We start from the raw sequence: 21434 nt of genomic DNA on the forward strand, positions 1-21434 counted from the left end.
AATCTACCCTGATCATTTTGCTTTTTTCCAAAATATTTAAGGGATAGCTTTAAACTTTTTCTGGCCATTTATCATCCCAAACATATTTTCAGAAAATACGACCATAGGAGATATTCTGATATTTGAGGGTGTGTGTTTTGAGGGACAGCTCATTCCAGGTAACATATGCACATCATGGGGAAATTTGCAAAATTTATAACCAGTTGGTCCTTGAAGGCCTAGATGTACCTTAGGGAAGCCAGACTGTTATACAATCCACACTCCAAAGCTCTGTGTATTTAGAAGTTGGGCAAAAACAAAACAAAAAAATGAGATGTTTGTTTATGGGCTCACCTAAGATCAATGCATCTTTTCAGTGATTAAATGCAAGGGAAAAAGAAAAAGAAAATTTTCAGCATTTGTCTCAAATTCATTAGTTCCTCCTCAGGCTACAAAAACTATACAAAGTCTAACAAATAACACATGGAAGATAATGCGTTTTACACATAGGTAACACATATATTCTCCATCACTGTCAATTATTACCTTTGTAATTAATCTCTATTTAAGATGGCATTTAATGTCTCAGCAATATTTATAATGCAGAACATCTGTATTATTTCATAAAATGCACATTGCTCACAGCTGCTCATGGTTCTGCCTGCAGCTGTGGGATAGTTTGCTTAGTAATGCCTGGGCTTCCTATTTTATCTATGAGAAGAAAACATGAAGCCCAGATGGCCCATATCAATTATGCTGTAAAAAGTGTTGGCTAGTCTTCTCCTTCTCAGTAGGACTTCTATTGATCTCAGTTCTGTCAGGATCTGATACAATGATTGTGGGCAAATAACTTTGTCTCCATATGTCTCATTTTCCATACTACAAAAAACAAAGATGTCAGTTCCAATTCTATGTCTTGCAAAGACCTGAGTTTTCAATGGGGCCATAGAGCAGTACTGGGGTCAGGGTGAAAGTGGGAATAATTAGGACAATCAGACATAGTTCCAGAAACTTTTGCCCCTCTTTCCTACATTGGAGCTCTAGGGAGATATTTATTTGAATACAATATTGTTCATTAAACCTCTAAGCATAATTCACAACCAAGCCCCTTTACTTTGTAATAATCTTTTAATTTCTTCTAAGAAAGGGCAGTTATTGGAGGTTGGAAGTTTGAAATCAAGGTTGTCAGCAGAGTCAGACTCATTGGAAAGTTCTAGAAAAGGATCCTGTCTTACATCTTTCTAGCTTCAGGTGGGTACCAGTAATCCTTAGCACTTGGCTTGTCACTTTCTACTTCCATCTCAATGTGGCCATCTCCCCTAGGTATGCATTTTTGTCTGTATCTCCTCAATCTTTCTTATAATGACACCAGTAATTGGATTTTGGGTCCATCCACATTTGGCATGACCTTGCCATAACTGATTACATCCTCAAAGACTCAATTTCCAAAAACAGTTACATTCACAAGTCCTGAGAATTAGGACTTCAATATGCCTTTTGAGGAGGTCACAATTCAACTCACATTAGGCTCCATGAAGATATAAACAGAGTTTGAGTTTAAAATGCTAAATAATTTAATAGAAGCATGAACATGCTGAAAATAATTAGGTATTAATAAAGAAAGTTTAAGAAGTCTTGACATAATACAGAAAACACCCAAATACATTGATACCATGCCTTGTTAATGTATGGAAAACTCAATAATTTATGATGTCCTGAAAATTCCTCCACATATTACCAATTCAATGCAATTCTAGTCAAAGTAACAAAAGATTTTTGAATGTGCATGTGGACCTTAACAAGCTAATTCTAAGATTTATAGGAGTTGACAAACGGTCAATAACAGCCAAGTCAATTTATAAGGAAAGAAATATGCTTGTAGATCTTGAACTATATAATGAGACATTATTAAGCTCTCATGATTATGACACGGTAGCACTGCAGACCAACAAAGAAATAGATAAATGGACCTAATTTACTATTGCAGAAACAGATGCAAATAAACAGGAAACTTTGGATTGCAACAGATCAGTGGTGAACACTTAAATGATGCTTTAACAACTGCTTATTCACAAAAGAAGGGGGAAAAGGAATACCTATGTTATACAACCAACAACTCAAGAATGATTAGAAAACTAAATTTGAAAAGTCAACTCTAAAAATTCTGAATGACATGGAGGAAATTATTTCTATGATTTCTGGGTGGATAGAATTTCTCAAGAAATTCTAAATTCTAAAATAACATTTAAAAAAGTGATGAAGTTAATCACATTAAAATTCAAGTCTTCTGAATGATAAATAATAAAAGCATAAGAATGTGAAAAGATAACTCAAATCTTGGAAAGACAAAAAAAGTTAGAAAATATCTTAGGTACATGAACAGAAACACAAATACTCTAGTATATTGAAAAAGTGGAATTGTGTATAGCAATGAAAGTACATACCTATAACCATAAAATAATGCGTTAAAAATTCAACTTTCAATAAATTTAAACAAAATCATTCCATTTATATGGAATTTAATTGACTAATAGAATTAGTCTTATTGGAATTTAAGACTAAAACAATGCTTAGAAATAAGAAAAAAATGTACTTATTTCCAGAGAGGAAGAAAACAATATTATGATTGTGTTAGGATATACATTTCTACAACGAGAAGTGGTCCATGAATATTAAGACATTATTCTTTATACCTTTTGTATGTATAACTTTTCACAATATTTTAAGACACATGTATATTATAAAATCATCCTTTTAATTCCTTTCTTGGATCACAACAATGTGTTTTAGGCATCTGAACATATTTCATAATAAGTTTCGTAAATGGCAGGAATTCCGAGAAGACAAAAGCAGGATTTTATTTGTTTCCTTTTTTTTTTTACAATCACCTGTATCTCTTCATTTAATGACAGATGGAGGAAGTGAGGGTAGCAAAACAAAAATCCATGTACCACATCAAAAACAAGCTAGGTTACTATTTTCGTTTTAGCTCTAAAATAAAACCAGAGAATGACAAACATAACAACAGCACGAATTGTGTTTTGCCCACAACTGTGCAAGAAGAAACAATGGGACATTTGACTAGACCAAAGGTCCAAAAGAGCCAATAGGTACTCGCTGTGAAGCTTGGATAACCACTGGGAGAATGGCAGCTGTCACGGAGAAGAACTACATTCCGTGAAGTTCCATAGGAAAGTTTGCAGGGCCCAGAGCACTTTGATCTCATAATTCTAAAATGTGAAATTAAAAAATGATTCTGTATCATGTATTTGATGTTTTTATTTTTAAGTTTAGAGTAAGTAAGTGCTTGTAAAAATGGATAACACAAGGGACTGGGTCAAAGTTACTGTTTAAAAAAAAAGAACTGGGGCTCTGGGGTGACTCAGTAGGTTGAGCATTGAGCCTCTGACTCTTGTTTTCAACCCAGGCTGTGATCTCAGTTTATGAGAACTGTGTAGAGCATGCTTGGGATTCTCTCTCTCCTTCTCTGCCCCTCCCCTGCTCACATGCACATGCTCTTGAAAGAAAGAAAAGGAAAGGAAAGGAAAGGAAAGGAAAGGAAAGGAAAGGAAAGGAAAGGAAAGGAAAGGAAAGGAAAGGAAAGGAAAGGAAAGGAAAGGAAAGGAAAGGAAAGGAAAGGGAAGGACAGGGAAGGGAAGGACAGGGAAGGGAAGGACAGGGAAGGGAAGGGAAGGACAGGGAAGGGAAGGGAAGGAAAGGGAAAGGAAAGAAAGAAAAGGGAAAGGGAAAGGGAAAGGGAAAGGGAAGGGAAGGGAAGGAAAGGGAAGGAAAGGAAAGGACAGGAAAGGAAAGGACAGGAAAGGACAGGAAAGGAAAGGGAAGGAAAAGAAAGGAAAGGAAAGGAAGGGAAAGGAAGGGAAAGGAAGGGAAAGGAAGGGAAAGGACAGGAAAGGACAGGACAGGACAGGACAGGACAGGACAGGAAAGGAAAGGAAAGGAAAGGAAAGGAAAGGAAAGGAAAGGAAGAAAGAAAAAGAGAGAGAGAGGAAGGGAAAGAGGGAGGAGGGAAGAAACAGGAGCAAAACACATTCCTAAAGACAATAAAAGCTTATCATAAATGAGCTCAAAAATTTGTGAAAAACAAGTCATATAAAAATAAGCAAAGAGATATTAAGAAAATGATATAAAGTATTGCAGAAAGATAAGAATTAGAAAACTCAAAAGTATGATGATAGGACTCAGTACATAATTAAAAATATAAGAAATTACTATTTCAGAAACAAATGTTAAATTAGAGAAAAACATAAAGCCTAAAAAACATAAAGCATAAACCTCCATATAGTAGGGACACCTAAAGAATACTGAAAGATACATTTAAGCAATATTCATATAAAAATTTTTGAATCTATATATAGCCTAACTACAATTCTGGCATTGTGATACTTGGATTACAATGAAAACTGACTGAAAAGAAAAATAGCTCCTGAAACAAAGAAAAAATTCATAGAGAATCAGAGGAAATGTGATCAATGAATAAATATTTGATGATATTAAGAAATTACTGTTAATATTATAAATGTGCCAATGTTATTGGGACTATGTTCAAAAAGTCTCTACCTTTTGGAAATTCATAGGAAATATTTATAGAAGAGATGCGGTCTGTAATTTGTCTCAGAATAATCCATTGATAGAGTGGGATAGATAGTGTATATTGGTCTAAATGGAACAAAATTCATCATAATGTTAATTGTTGAAGCTGGTGAATGATTACAAGCAGGGTGTGTATTATAATATTTCTCTCTCACTCTGTAGCATTTTCTCTTACACTATATATGCTTCAAATTGTTCACAAAACATTAAGAAATATAAAAAATGATATTAGAGGCTAAACAGTGATCTCTACTGTAATACAGAAAAAAAAGCATTATGAAAAAGAAAAAGCTTATTCACACTGAGGGCAGAAAATATCAGTAGCTACTTCTCAAAAATAAATTATCTTATTAAAAAAGTTAGCTAAGACATAAAAAAAAACTTTAAAGACTTAATCAGGAAAATTTTTTTATAGATTGAAAACAAAAACACAAATACATAGTTTTATTCAACTAATATCTTCAGCAAATTTATTGAGCACAGCCTATGGGATCCATACCCTTCTAGATACAGCACTAAACAAATAAGAAAAAAATTAGCCCTACAAATTTTGCATGGAAAAAATAATAATCTAATAACATTTTAAAAACAAGGATATTTAAAATAATCCTACATGAAGCCAGGTAGTAAAAAGCACTTTCACTATAAGGAACCAAAGTCAGTTTTGGCCCCGCTCCGCTTTTTATAGCATAAAATTTGAGGGAAAAAATTACAAAATAAAATCTTCACCGGATCTTTACAACTTGTAGCAAATGGAATTAGGGTAGGGAAAGAAGGATAGGGTCATGTGAGGTGAAGAAATGAAAATAAGTGAATGAAAGGTGGCAGAGAAACTAAGACTTGTGTTAAAGTCTGATTAAGGCATTTTATTAAAAGCAGTAATGTATTTTGAATGACACATCCACTCACTTTGGGGCTAGGATAAACCAGTCTTCTTTTTCCTTTCTTTCGTTCCCCCTTAACTGTTTAATGAATAAATTTTGTTGGGTCAATGCAAAAACCTTCTAAATTAAAAGTATAGGACCGTGCTTGTAATTCTCCATAATTCATGGAGAAATATTTCCAATAATTATCAAAGAATTGGAGGAGGATCTTGAACAGGCTGACCCCTTTTCTAAAAAGGCCCATATTGAGAAATCACCATGCTTATCATAATCATATACATGGTAAGGTGTCACTGTGGTTGCTAGTATCGTTTAAGAAGCTACAATGCTAGTATTCTGACCAGTGGTAAAAAAGACATGCAGACTTAGATACTGTGTATGTGTACTGAGTGAAAAGAAGAAATAGTACATTCCCCAGGATGTGGATCCAATGCAAAGATATCTTAGCTAAAATCAGAATACTGTTGGTGAACAAAAAGCAGGTTGCTAAATTATAAGGCCATTCCTCTAAAATAATAGTGATTGTTAAATGTCACCTCCCTTTTATTCTTAATCAAGTCAATTTATGTTCTGTACTTTGGTATTATTCAATAGGTTTAATAGATAAAATATACCAATATTATAGACTGCTTAGCCATTTCTTCTACTAATACATTATTGAAGGAATATGCTGTTATCAAGATATTTCAATAAATCCTTGTCCTAATATTTTTCATATTAATTCATTCAAGAATGAAAATTTTAGCATCAAAAGTACACTCTTTTGGTTTTCCATTAATTGATTACTACCCACCACAAAAGATACATTCCATGAAAGCTGTTAGAACAAATGGATAGAACACTTTTCATCTGACTCCCAGTTTATTTCACGGACTCACTACAGAGGTACGAATATAAATCATGAAAATCCTATATTGTGTTTGAATATAGTAAATGTTCATAATCACTCTTTATTAACCATGTGCACATTTTTCCAAGGTGGTTGCTTGGCACCTATGCTTTACACTATCAAGTAATATTGGCGATAACATCTGGTGTGCGCCAGTGCACATCTTGGGCCAGGCAGTGTTCTAAGGGCTTTATATACGCTAGTTTCCCGCAAGAACTCTATGAGCACCCTATTTTAGAGGTGACAAAACATGACCCAGATAATTAAGTCATTTACACAAAGGCACACAAATGGATGGGAAATGAAGAGAGAATTCTCATAGAGAGGGAGCCTGCAATTTACCACTGCAAAATACCACCTCCATGGAATAAGTCTTACGGATACTGAAATAAAAGTTATTTTCATTTTTTATTTTTTAAATGTTTATTTTGAGAGAGAAACAGAGAGAGAGAGAGAGAGAGAGAGAGAGAGAGAGAGAGAGAGCGAGCGAGCGCAGGTAGGGGCGGGTAGAAGAGAAAGGGAGACTCAGAATCGGGAAGCAGGCTCCAGGCTCCTTCCTGTCAGCACAGAGCCTAGATGGGGCTTGAACTCACAAACCATGAGATCATGACCTGAGCCAATGTCAAACACTTAACCAGTTGAGCCACCAGACGCCCACAAAAGTTATTTTTAATAAGTTCCAAACTTCATCAGAATTCTTAGAATTCTTATAATTACATGAAGATAGATTATATAAATGCCTTCCTTTAAATCACACATTATGACCTAGAAATTTCCCTTCCAAATAAAGCATTTTTATATGTTTAGATTATTTCCTTTTTCATTCCTATGTTTTATTTGTTTGGGGAGAGATGACATATTTTCTCTCTGAGAAAGACGTTTATGTTTTCCAATTTAAACTTGATGTTCTTCTTTTCCAAGCTTAAAGTATACTAGAAACACATGCTTAAACAGGATTCTTAGAGGTGAGCCAGTAAGCCTCTGCAACTTTACAGAGAACCAGCAGATAAAAAAGATCATCTCTTCCCTCATGTCCGCTTCCTTCCATTATAAATCAGAGAAGCTTATACACTTTCCAAAACTCTCTTGCTGTCTAAGGGTCAGACTGAAATTTAGAGAAGAGTAGGAGTACCAAGTTTAGCAAATAAAAATACAGGATGCCCAGTTAAATTTTAATTTCAGATAATAACAAAAAAATAGTGCATTGTATTTTATCTGGCGACATTGAACTAGAGGTATATAAAAGGTAAAATAAGAGAGATATTTCAATTAACATTATAAATTAATTTTAAGTATGTATCAGTTTAAATAGCTCACCAGCAGTCAGTCAACACAGCTCTAGCAAATAGGCCACATGACTCACTTGCCTGCTGTGAGATATTTCTTAACAGAGAGGAATTAATCTGGGAACCATCTTGGTAGTTCTGGTGGTCATTTCTATAAAGGGCCCAAAATCAGGGCACCTGGGTGGCTCAGTTGGTTAAGCGTCCGACTACAGCTCAGGTCATGATCTCACAGCTCGTGAGTTTGAGCCCAGTGTCAGGCTCTGTGCTGACAGCTCAGAGCCTGGAGCCTGCTTTGGATTTTGTGTTTCCCTCTCTCTCTGTTCCTCCCCTACTCATGCTCTATCTCTCAAAAATAAATAAACGTTAAAAAAACTTATAAAGGGCCCAAAATATCACTGGACCGAAAGTATAGGAGTAAAAGTACAATAATATGTAGATAAATCCATGTTCCAGCACTCTGCTCAGAGGGGAAACCATTTAATTGGAAGGAAGAACTTGACATGCTGCTTTAGATACTATAGATTTTGCTAAACTGTCTTCTAAAGAGGCTCAGTAGGAATTAATCTGGGTAAGCAACGTTTCCTTCTTTCCCTTCTTTCTTTTATTCCTTTTTTTTCTTCCTTCCTTCCTTCCTTCCTTCCTTCCTTCCTTCCTTCCTTCCTTCCTTCCTTCCTTCCTGTTAGTGAAATAAGAGAGTCTGGAAAAGTGCCAAATTGCTTAGTATAGAAAAGTTCAAGTTTGTCAATAACATGTATTCTTTTCCATTCCTCGCATTCCTACCATTAATGTCTCCACTAAATTAATCTTGAAAAAAATTAAGGATACTGGTTTGAGTGGATTCCACAAGATTATCCTTCCTTTGGCCCATTTGATATACCTGGTGGTATGCTGGTAAATCAGTTATGCAAAGGATGGGGAGGTTGATTTCTAGCAATGTATCAACTTCCATAGTATAAATACTACCTACAATTATGGTAAAGCTCAAGCTCCCCAAACTGACTTGCTAAATTCTTAAACATTTGTAATCAGCTCTCACATGACTGAAAAAACAGCTCCAGTACATATGTCCCCACATCACATTCCACCTCAGGCTTGAAATGACGTGAATGTGCCCAAGAGCCCTTTTCAAAAGCAGGTTAGATCCAGGAGTTTTATTTTAGTTCCATGTGGCAGAGTTCACGGACTGAATAACCAACCAATTCCTGAATCCTGGAAGGGAGGAGGGGAAGAGAAAAGGGATGTCATAAATGCAGGCTAATTTAAATACTTTAGAAATGTGAAGCGCCATACTTGTGAGTACTGACAGAAAGTCCTTCACACGTTTGCTTAATCCTCCTTTCTCTCACACGGCTTTCCATCATCACTTCTGAAAGCCCTGGAACATTCTCTTCTCTGTTCTTGGGCAAATGCACATTATGTGTCAACTCTTAGTAGTGAAAAATTTTTATTACAACTAATTATTAATATCTGTTTAAATAGCTATCATAACTGACTATGAGCACTCTGAAGACAGTGACAGGTCATGTTTATGTCCCCAAATCTTGCAGAGTCCCTGGTATATAGATGATTAATAAAATATAACTTTTTAAAAACTTTTTAAATGTTTTTTATTTCTTTTTGAGAGACAGAGAGAGACAGCATGAGCAGGAGAGGGTCAGAGAAAGAGGGAGACACAGACTCTGAAGCAGGCTCCAGGCTCTGAGCTGTCAGCACAGAGCCTGACACGGGGCTCAAACTCACGAACTGTGAGATCATGACCTGAGCTGAAGCCGGAAGCTCAACTGACTGAGCCACCTAGACACCCCAATAATAAATAACTTGATAAAATTTAATATTAAAAATCCTTAACCTGTTTAGAAAAAGAGCTGGTGATTATAGAATTCTTATCTCATCCCTTCAATTTTAATCCTTCCAAAGAAAAAAAGACATTTATTATCCTTATCAGGATGCCAAGTAGGGGCATCTGGGTGGCTCAGTGGGTGAAGTGCATCTGAGTTGTGAATTTCAGCTCAGGTCATAAACCTGCCTAGGATTCTCTGTCTCCCACTCTCTCTGTCCCTCCCCTTCCCTCCTGGTCTCTCTGTCTCTCTCTCTCTCTGTCTCTGTCTCTCTTTCTCTTTCAAAAATAAATAAATAAACATTAAAAAAGAATGTCAAGTAAACTGAGTTTCATGCTATTGTTTATCACCCTCCATTCCAAATGTTCATAGAATTTCCTTTTTGAAGGTGAACAGTTTCATTCAATTATCTTATGGTGAACTCTCAGAGTCAGAGCCCCTGCTGTAATTTTAGTATATAGTTTCTGTGACTCACATAGACAACATTTCAACAGGAGTCATCTTGTGATGAAAGTGTCAAGTTCACACGTACTGATCTATTGCATACAAGCACAGCATGCAGTTGATAAAAGTGGCCTGTCAGTGGAAGACTGATGAGAATGTATTTCATTTCAGGCCTTATGCCTAGCTAATGATGAGGAATAAGAAAAACAGAGGACATATATGATGAATTTGCTGAATTTGTTTTGATATTGTATAAAGTAATGTCATTTCCATTAAAATTAATTATGAACCTTTAAAAATTATGTTGTTTTCCTTCTTAAAGTTTACGAAACAAAAACAAAAACAAAAGCATTTATCACTTACGTAAATTAAGGTAAACTACGGATTAAAGAACTTTGGATCACATCATAGCCATTTTTAAAATATTGTTTTCATTCAACTTTTATGATACTGCGATGTCTTAATGGCCTCTGCATGCAATACTGAGCTGCATTTAAGATAAAGTTAACAACAATTCTCTGCTTAAATGTGAGTTACTGGGTAAAGAGTCTCTAAAGGCAGACCATGAAACATAATCTTTTAAACTCCCAAAGTCACAATAAGCAGCATGAGATAAAAGCAAAGCCCAAATATTTATGTACTTATATTTTATACATATAATACATAGAAAAGTTTCACATGGAACTTTTTTTCTAAATGGAATAATAACATAACTAATCATTGGAAAGTGAACATATTTCCCCAAGATTTTAATAAAAGGAAAATATGCTTGTTAAAAATAACTTCCAGGCAAATAGAATTAATTAAATGGTGTCATATTATATTTATAAAACATCCAAAAGTAGCATTTGTCAGATGAGTTACCTGGGAGGGGTGGTTTATTATTAACTCTACTGTTTCCATTTGATAATCTGGAATATTATACCAGGACTTCAAAACTACTTTTTATAATATCTAGAAAGCTACAAAATCCAAATAATGAACAGATGACATCATTTAACCATTAAATCACAGAGAGATGTGATTCAGAACCAAGGTAAGTACCAATTTTTAAAGACAGTTTTAAAACACAGCTGATGATCTGATTATAGAAATGAATTGTAATGTATATAGCAAAAAAAAAGATAAAATATCAACACACATTTTTCATTTTAGAAAACCTACATTGTTTTCAAAAGGAAATGATACTGAATCACTGGTTACATAGTCCTTATTAAAGGTGGGGCATGGATATGACATTTTCCTTTCTTTTGATCTGAACTTATCATTATGTCAAATTCTTTGTGTCATCTAGATATAAAAGTAACAGAGAAATGGCATATTTTAAGACAATTGTAAAAATCTTGTTTGGTCTTTAAGATGGGGGAAATACTAGCATCCTCCTTGTAAGTGACAGAGAGCCTTAAAAAGATGGTAAAATTAAAGACGTAAGTGAAAGTGGACAGAATGGGACACAACTCTAGCTCCCTCTCTGTGGAGTTTAGATATAAATGGACTAAACTACTAACACTCTCTGGTTCCTCTGTAAAGCACACTAACAATGTCTGTGGCACATTGAACACTTATGGATAACAAATTTCTCTATAGATAGTATATGTGCATAATTCTGCCACAAATTCAACCATACGATTACAGAGAGTCAGTGAGTTTTATCCAAAATCTATCTGTGTAAGCTGTACTTATCATTATTATGCAAGTCAGTTTTTCTAATGTTCATTTATTTATTTTGAAAGAGATAGAGCAATATAGATAGAATTCCAAGCAAGCCCTACACCGTCAGTATGGAGCCCGATATGAGGGCTCTATCTCATGAACCCTGAGATCATGACCTAAGCCAAAAGCAAGACAGATGCCTAATCAACTGAGCCACTAATGCCCCCAAAGTTAGTTTTTTAATTATGTAAAGAAATTGGGTACCTGGGTGGCTCAGTTGGCTAAGTGTCTAACTTTGGCTCAGGTCATGATCTCATGGTTGGTGGGTTTGAGCCCCATGATGGACTCTGTGGTGACAGCTCAGAGCCTGGAGCCTGCTTTGGATTCTGTGTGTGTGCCTCTCTGCCTCTCCCCTGCTTAAACTCTCTCTCTCTCTCTCAAAAATAAAAATTTAAAAACATTTACTTATATAAAGAAATGACATTAATGTTTATATAAAACTGTAAATATTGTCCTATATAATTTTATGTCCTATATAATAATTTTATGAAAAATTCATAAAAATGTAAATGTTTGCACTCAGATTTTATTGAAAATTTTTTAAAATTATGTTTCCGTTTAAAAACAACCTAAACTTTAATACTATGAAATTTTTTCTGAGATTAATTTAAAAGAATATTGGTCAGATCCAAAGAGCATGCACTCAAAAATAATAAATAAATAAATAAATAAATAAATAAATAAATAAATATATAAATAAATAAAAGCCTTCGAAATGCCTGGTCTGACTGAACTCAAGCCCAAGGAAGCCCCAGACTGGTGTATTAACAACACAGGGACCAAATCCTGCCATAGCATGCAAAGAGTGATTGCAGGCAATAGGAATGAACACAAGGCCAGCTCAGCCATAAAAGTACGGTGCACACAACACACATAGGAAAAGCCCTTGAAGTACCAGACTCTGGTGAGCAGAGACATTGTGCTGCAGGACACTACAGGACCTCTTCTTCCTAAGACAACTACTTTCAAGAGCAGGAGGCATCACTGACTTTCCTAACACAGAGACACAGAGAGTTAGACAAAGTGAGGACACAGAGGAATATGCCTGAAATGGAAGAACAGGATAAAATCACAGCAAGAAACCTAAATGAAATAGAGATAATAGGTCAGATAGAGAATTTAAAGTAAAGGTCATAAAGACACTCACTGGACTTGAGAAATGACTGGAAGATCTCAATGAGGCTCAAAATAGAGTTAGAAAAAAATTAAAAAGAACCAATATGAGATGAAGAATGTAATAACTGAAATTAAAAATACACTATAGACTAGAGGACACAGAAAAATGGAGCAGTGAACTGGAGGAGAGAGGAATGGAAAGTAATCAAGCTGAATTGGAGAAAGAAAACAGAAAAAGAAAAAAACAAAAATGGATTAAGATTCCAAAAAGAGAAGAGAGAAAAGTTGGGGGTTGGAAATTATTTAGTGAAATAATGGCTGAAAATTTCTGAATCTGGAGAAGAAAGAAGAAATCCAGAACTAGACATAGAGAGGCCCCCAACAAAATCAACCCAAGGTGCATGCCAAGACACATAGTAATTAAAATGGTAAAAAAAAAAAAAATAGTGATAAAGAATTGTAGAAGTAACAAGAGAAAATAAGTTACATAAGAAAAGAACCCCCAGGAATACCTGGATGGATCAGTTGGTTGAGTGTCTGACTCTTGATTTCAGCTCAATCATGATCCCAGGGTCATGGGATCAAGTACTGTATAAGGCTCCAAACTGACCATGTAGCCTGCTTGAGATTTTCTCTCTCTCTCCCTCTACTCATCTCCCTGGACTCTGACACACACTCTCTCTCTCTAAAATAATTTTAGAAGAGGAAACCCCATAAGGCTATTTGCTGACTTTTCCAGAAATTTTTAGGAAATTTTTAGGTCAGAATGCAGTGTTATGATTGATTTATATATATATATATAAACAAACAAAACTCGAAGTCAGTAGAAGGAGGGAAATAATAAAGATAAGAGCAGAAATAAATGAAATATAGACTATTATCTAATAGAACAGATCAATGATACCAGGATCTGGTTCTTTGAAAAAAAAAATCAACGAAATTATTGACCCTTTACCCAGACTCATAAAAAAGGATTCAAATAAATAAAATCAGGAATTATAGAGGAAAATAACAAACAATATCACAGAAATTAAAAGGATTACAAATGAATATTATGAAAATTTAAACATCAACAAATGGCAATACCTAGAAGAAATGGATAAATTCCCAGAAACATATAACTCACCATACTTGATTCAGGAAGAAATGGAAAATGTCAACAGACTGATTACTAGCAATGAAATTAATTCAGTAAAACAAACAAGCAAGCAAAAAACTCCCAACAAACAGGAGTCAGGACCAGAAGGCTTCACAGGTGAATTCTATCAAACTTTTAAAGAATACTTAATACTTATTTTTCTCAAAATTATCCCAAAAAATAAGAGGAAGGAAAGCTTCCAAATTCACCCTGTAAAGCCAGTGTTACTTTGATACCAAAACAAGATAATAACACTACAAAAAGAGAAAACTACAGGCTACTATCTCTGATGAACACAGATCAAAAATCCTCAACAAAAAATTAGCAAACCAAATCCAACAATACATTAAAAAAACCATTTACCATAATCAAGTATAATTTATTTTAGGGATGCAAGGGTAGTTCAATATTTGCAAATCAGTCAATGTGGTATACCACATTAACAAGAGGAAGAATAAAAACTATAGGTTCATCTGAATATGCAGAGATAGCATTTGACAAAGTACAACATCCATTCACAGCAAAAACTCTCATAAAGCAGGATTAGAGGAACATATTTTGGCCATCCCACAGCTAACCTCATATTCAATAGTGAAAAGATAAGAGCTTTTCTTCTATGATCAGAAGCAAGACAAAAGCCACTCTTACCCCTTTTATTCAACATAGTACTGGAAGTCCTAGTCACAACAATCAGAAAAGAAAAAGAAATAAAATGCATCTAAATTGGAAAGAAAGTACAGCTTCCATTATCTGCAAATGATAAGATATGTGGAAAATCATAAAGACTTCACCAAAAACAACTACTAAAACTAACAAATGAATTCAGTAAAGTTTCAAATACAAAATCAATGTATAGAAAGCTGCTGTATTTTTTTTTTATTTACAGAGAGAGAGAGAGAGAGAGAGAGAGAGAGAGAGAGAGAGAGAGAAACATGAGCAGTACAGGGTGAGGGAGAATCTTAAGCAGGCTCCATGCTGGGCATAGAACCCCAAAGCGGGGCTTAATCTCAGGACCCTAAGTTCATGACCTGAGCAGATTTCAAGAGTCAGACATTTAACTGACAGAGCCACGGAGGTACCACAAAAGTTACTGCATTTCTCTACACTAATAATGAAGTAGCAGAAATAGAAATGAAGAAAACAATCCCATTCACAATTATACCAAAAATAATTCAATACCTAGGAATAAACTTAACCAAGGATGTGAAGGTCCTATACTCTGAAAACATTATGAGAGAAATTGAAGATGCCACAATAGAGATATTTCACAAAGATTGAAAGAATTAATATTGTTAAAATCTCCATAGTACCCAAAGAAATCCATGCATTCAATGCCATACCTGTCAAAAAAGCAATAGCATTTTGCATAGAACTAGAATGAATATTTGCAAAATTTAATGGAACTAAAAAAGACCCTGACTTGCCAAAGCAATCTTGAAAAAGAAGACCACAAAGGTACCAAAATCCCAGACTTCAAGATATTCTACAAAGCTGTAGTAATCAAAACAGTATGGTGGGGGCATAAAAACAGACACATAGATCAGTGAAACAATAGAGTCTAGAAATAAACCCACAATTATATAATCAATTCATCTCCAACAAAGGACAAGAATGTGAAAAAGTCTCTTCAACAAATGGTGTTTGGAAAACTAGACATCTATATGAAAAATAATGAAACCAAATGACTTTCTCACAGCATACACAAAAAAGTAATTCAAAACAATTTAAGGACTAAAATGGGATACCTTAAATCATAAAAATCCTAGAACAGAGCATAGTCTGTAGCAACATTTTTTTATATATGTCTTCTGAGGCAAGGGAATAAAAGGCAAAAATAAACTATTGGGACTACATCAAAACCAACAGCTTCTGCATGGCAAAGGATACAATCAACAAAATTAAAACACAGCCCACTAAATTGGAGAAGATATTTGCAATGACATATTCTATAAAGGGTTAGTATAAAAAACATAAAGAATTTATAAAGTCAATACCAAAAAGCCAAATAATGCAATTTATAAATTAGAAGACATGAATAGAAATTTCTCCAAAGAAGACATTCATATGGCCATCAGACACATGAAACGATATGCAACATCATGAATCATCAGAAAAATGTAAATTAAATGGGACTATATCTCATACCTGTCAGAATGGCTAAAGTCAAAAACACAAGAAATAAATATTGGTGAGGATATGAAGAAAAAGAAACCCTGGTGCACTGTTCATGGAAATGCAAACTGGTCCAGTCACTGTAGAAAACAGAATGGAGGTTCCTCAAAAAGTTAAATATAGAACTGTTATATTATGTAGTAATTCCACTACTGGCTATCTACCCAAATTATATTCCAACTCTAAGTCAAAAAGATATATGCACCCATGTTTATTGCAGAATTATTTACTATAACCAAATTATGGAAGCAACCCAAGTGCCCACTGACAGATGAACAGATAAATAAAAGTGGCACACACACAATGGAATATTACTCCATCGTAAAAAAGAATTAAATTTTGCCATTTGCAACAGCATGGCTGGACCTTGATGGTATGATGCTAAGTGAAATAAGTCAGTCTGAGAAAGACAAATACCATATGATTTCATTCATATGTGGAATTTAAGTAACAACAAATGAACAAAGAAAAAATAGGCAAACCAAATAGACTCTTCAATGTAGAGAACAAACTGGGGGTTAGGAGAGGGGAGGTCTGCTGGGGCATAGGTGAAATAGGTGAAGGGGATTAAGAGTTCACTTACAGTGATGAGCACTGAGTAATATATAGGATTTTTGAATCACTGTATTAAATGCTTAAAACTAGTATAATGCTACATGATAATTTTACTTGAATTAAAAATATAAAAAATAAATTAAAAAAAGGAGCCTTGAATTTTCACGAAAATTGATGAAAGGTTTTTATTTTAATTTACATTAAGTTAATCCAATTTATATTAAATAACTATAAAATGTTTTAGGTGAATTTGAATTATTTTGTGTGACTGGCCATTAAAAAAAATAATTGACCACTAACAGTATCAATCAGTTTGAATGAAAATGTTAATTCTATATGTCCAAAATCTGTGTAATTCACCTAAAATGGTAGTTAAGAGGGTATTTGAAAATGTATTTGCATACATTATACAAGAAAACTATAAGAAAATAAATAAGATGTAAATATGTCTTATGAAATGTTAAAGAAAAGTTAATGTAATAAAAAATGAATAAAATATAAAGCAAAAGCACAACAGAGAGTACCAAAAAAAAAAATCATAGGATGGGGTCTTTTAAGACAATTATTAACATAGATAAAATCTCACTGTAAAGAAAGAAGATACACACAAACCATTAACAGGACTAGAGGGATATGGCCAAAACAAAGCAACATAAATCAAAAATCATATGGAAATATACTGAGCAAAATTTTCCATTGCATCTCAAAGCTTAAGTAAGAAAGAATATTTTTAGCAAAAACTGTAAATGACCAATACTGATACAAAATATATGAATAGACAATGTCCTTTTTTTTTTTTTTAATTAGGTAAACACTATACCCAGGCTGGGGTTTGAAAACTAACAACCTCAAGATCAAGAATCTCCTCTCTATCGAGTGAGCTAGCCAAGTGCTCCTGACAATTTCTATTAAAGCAAATAAATACTTGGTCTCAATTCTCCTTTCCAAAAACACTAGGATCCAGGTGTTTTATGATTTTGCTAAATAGATCACAAATTTATTCAGAAGGTAAAGATCCTTTTTACATAGTAATGCTTTTAGAACACAGAAAATAGAAAAAGAAGAGAAGGCTATTTAACTCATTTTCAAGATGGCAGTAACCATCACACCAAAGTCATCACAAAAAAAAAAAATTACAGGCTACTATTGCTTATGAATGAAGCAGTGGAAATTCGAAACAAAATAACAAATTCTATCATGCCATACATAAATAAGGATATCATATTTCATTCATGTATAAAATTTGTTCAGCATAAAAATTTATCAATGTGATAAATTCTATTTATCAATAGAAGATCTGTGTATTGAATAGTATTCCTATCCATTAGCAATAATAATTAAAAAGTATAATAGAAAAATATGACAAAATACCATCAACAATTTACAAATACCTTGTATCACAGTTTTAAAGAAGCACAGGAAATTTATGAAGGATAATACAATATATTATTATTAATGATCATAATACAGATTGAGAACAATTGAAGACACTAAGGTATTATGCTGATTTTCCCTAATATGATCTATAAATTCATTGGTGTTACTATGAAAATTTGAATTGAATTTTTATGGAACTAAGAAGCTGAGTCTAAATTCATGAAGTAGAGTCCTTTTCCATGAATAGTCAACTTTGAAAAAGACACACCAAGACTTAAGTAGAAAACGATAATTAAAAGGGTATGATACCAATAAAATATAGACAGTTCTATGGAATTTAATAAAGATTCCCAGGAGATCCAATTATACACTTAAAGGTAAAAATGTATTCATAGCAGTATGGAAGACAGATTATGAATTTAATACAATAGTACAGAAGACTTCTCAATGAAAAATATTAGAGCTCTATTAACAAATACATAACAAATGATAGAAATATTAGTAATTCAAATGTAAAAACAAAACTCCAGAACCTTTTATTAACTACAAAAATGACTTTATAATCTAGAGGCATAAAATTACTTTTTTGAAAAGGACAAATTAGTCACAAGTGTTAAAGAAAAACATTCCTACATTTATTCACTTAAAAATACTGGTGTGATATAAAACAAGAAAAACCTCTCAGAGTTTTGAAAAAGAGAGGCAGATGGAAAGTATTTGCAAGATGTAACAGATAATGTATGAGCTTCTAAAATGCCTTTTAAATAGACCTCAAAGCCAGTTTGGAAAATACAATTAACTCAAAATGAAAATGAGAAAAAGGATAGGAAGAGGCAAATTTCAGAAGAAAGCTAAATGGTGAATAAACATGAGAAACTTATATGTGTTCAGACTCACTGTTAATTAAGGAAATGTAAATAAAAACAAGGAGATAAATGTAATGTCTCAACGTAAGTGTGAAAATGAAAATACTGATAATACATAGTGTGGATGAGGATGTAAGTAAAACAGGAGCTCTCATGCCCACTGGTGGGGGAATAAAAAGGTGCAACCACTTTGCAGATGCTTCTAACATCCTATAGAAAATGTCCTAGTGTTTTCTCATTAACCAGCTCCTAGGAGATACAGTCAAGCTAAGAAGGTGCAACATTGAGGACAGCAGCAAAATTTTATTATTAAGGGAAGGTATACACAAACGCAGGTGAGCTCAAATGAGGGTATACCATGTAACCAAAGTTAAAAGGATTGGATTCAAAAAACTCTATCCAGTGTGGAAATAGAATAACACACACCATCCCTTTGAAAATAAATTATGAAATTAAAACGTCAAAGCAGTAAGAGGAGTAAAGGAGAGCGAAGAGGGGAGGACAAAGAGGAGACAAGTATGAATCTTTTCTTTAGGACTATCATTTTTAGATTTTTAATTCCAAGGTCTCTTTTATCCTATTTTGTATTATGTAATGCATATAAATACACACACACACACACACACACACTTGTTATATATGTATATATCTTAGTATATATACATATGTGTGTATATTTTTTTTAAGCAATAAAGTTAGACACACCAAAATTGAAATCTTATTTGCACTCACTCCCAGGCCATTTCTTCATTAAAACCTCTAAAAGAACTACCATAACATATTTAGCATGCATCCTGGTTCCTGACCATTTTTTTTTTGCCACATATAAATGTATTCAGACACAATATAAAGAGTTGTTGTACGTATATTTCTGTGTCTATTCTCATTAACTTGCTTTCCTATTTAACATTATATATTTTTTTCTATTTCTGATGTTAATATAGAATATGTTTTCCGTTTCAACTGGCAGATAGTAGTCCATAGCATGCTATTTGATAGTTTAGATGTGTACTCCCTTCCTGATGGACACTTAAGTTGCTCCTAATTTGTTGCTGGCAAACTGCTAACTACAGCCCTCTGTACAGCCCTCTGTGGATACAAATGTAGAAGTCTCCTTTCTCCAGGGGCTTCCAGTTCATAAGCAGTATCTGAATAGTGCTCAAAAGCACTGTATGATGCTGTTCCATTTGAAGCCCATTTCACTGATTAGGAAATAAGGCTCAGAAAAATTAATTTCTAAGGATCCTCAAAGTGATATAACAGGGAGCCAATATTTGTACACAGGCTTAGCTCATTCAAGAAACAGGGTTGTAATCATGATGCATGTGGGTGACTCCATAGGTTAAGCAGTTAAGCATCTGACTTTGGCTCAGCTCATGATCTCACTGTTTAACAGTTCGAGCTCCAGATAGAGCTCTGTGCTGTCATGCTTGGGATTCTCTGTTTTCCTCTCTCTCTGCCCCGCCCCTGCTCACACACACACTCTCTCAAAAGTAAATAAACTTTAAAAATAAAATGTTGTAATCAAAGAATTGGATAGTGTATGCCTAATGCACAGAAGTACTAATTATTTTTATATTATCTTCCCATGTTTTCACAAAGAAAATATTTTCCCATATAATTTATAGCAATGATGATGAATATTGTTCCCTACATTAGCTAAAATCCACTGATACAAAGTTTTATTTACAAAAGGATACAATTTTAAAAAATAATTTTACTTGGCTTAAAGGTTTCTGTTACAAAAAAAAAGAGATAAGATTTGACATAAAAATGATACTGTTATGAACTCAGTTTAAGACATTCAAATGATAGAGAAATAAACATGTGGGATTGGTGCTGGGTGAAGGAAACTGAAGTTTATCACCTTCAGGTCACAAGTTTGAATCCTTGTTAGCCCAATGCTGACTGAACATCACTACTCTTTGACAGATAATTGTGTTTATTTCTTTTTAAATCACAAAACGATAGGAATAAGCATTTTCATCTTTGCAAAAATGTTTTAGTTACAAAATAAAAGATAAAGTGATAGTGGGTCCTCTCCTCTCCAAACCAGAAGAGTATAGAGAGGAAAAAAGTGTTCAAAGTTAACAAAAGTTTTGTATTTTAACAACAGAAAAAAAATCTTCAAGGTATAAACGTGTTATGGGTGGGGAGGTGACAGGGTGGAGCAAATGAAAATAGCTTAACAGTAAGTTCACCCAGAAAGAGATGGCTGCCATCCTGGAAATCTTCCATTTGAACATTTGTCAATAAGTGAGATGAGATTAGAATGAGATTCACACTCGATGAATTCGAGACAGAAAAATAAAACAGGACACACCCAAATTCTCCTTTAAAGGGGATAGTAGGGAACAGGTGAATATATACTATTATTTTCATGACATAGATCACATACTGCACATATATTTTCAGGAACTGCTCCTTATTTAAAGACAAGAGATATTTATGGCATTAAACATACTCAAAGTAAAAATTTCTGAATCTTACTAAAATGGAACAGTTAACAGTTCCAAGTTCTCCCTAAGATATCAGTATGGGCTTTCCTGCAGTGACAGTTTATTTC

The sequence above is a fragment of the Suricata suricatta genome, chromosome 5 (genome assembly GCF_006229205.1).
Source record: "Suricata suricatta isolate VVHF042 chromosome 5, meerkat_22Aug2017_6uvM2_HiC, whole genome shotgun sequence".
In the NCBI taxonomy this organism is placed as follows: domain Eukaryota; kingdom Metazoa; phylum Chordata; class Mammalia; order Carnivora; family Herpestidae; genus Suricata; species Suricata suricatta.